The sequence below is a fragment of the Myotis myotis genome, unplaced genomic scaffold (genome assembly GCF_014108235.1).
Source record: "Myotis myotis isolate mMyoMyo1 unplaced genomic scaffold, mMyoMyo1.p scaffold_m19_p_1, whole genome shotgun sequence".
Taxonomy (NCBI): domain Eukaryota; kingdom Metazoa; phylum Chordata; class Mammalia; order Chiroptera; family Vespertilionidae; genus Myotis; species Myotis myotis.
Window position 1 is genome coordinate 154,209,521 of NW_023416313.1, and position 608 is coordinate 154,210,128.

Consider the following 608-nt stretch of genomic DNA (forward strand, 5'->3'; position numbering starts at 1 on the left):
GAAGAGACTATCTTGACTCCATTGTATGTTCTTGCCTCCTTTGTCAAATATTAATTGAGAGTATTGGTTGGGGCTGATTTCTGGGCTCTATTCTATTCCATTGATCTATATGTCTGTTCTTGTGCCAGTATGAGGCAGTTTTGAGAACAGTGGCTTTGTAATACAGCTTGATATCTGGTATTGAGATCCCACCTACTTTGTTCTTTCTCAGGATCACTGCAGCTATTCGGGGTCGTTTTTTATTCTAGATGAATTTTTGGAGAGTTCGTTCTAGGTCTGTGAAATATGCCATTGGTATTTTAATGGGAAGTGCGTTGAATTTATAGATTGTTTTGGGCAGTATCGACATTTTAATGATGTGGATTCTACCAATCCAAGAACATGGTATTTTCTTCCATCTGTTTATGTCTTCCTCTATCTCTTTTTTCAACGTCCTGTAGTTTTCTGAGTAGAGGTCTTTTACCTCTTTAGTTAAGTTTATTCCTAGGTAGCTTAATTTTTTTGGTGCGATGGTAAATGGAATTGCTTTTTTAGTCTCTCTTTCTGCAAGTTCACTATTGGTGTATAGAAATGCCATAGATTTCTTGGCGTTAATTTTGTATCCTGCT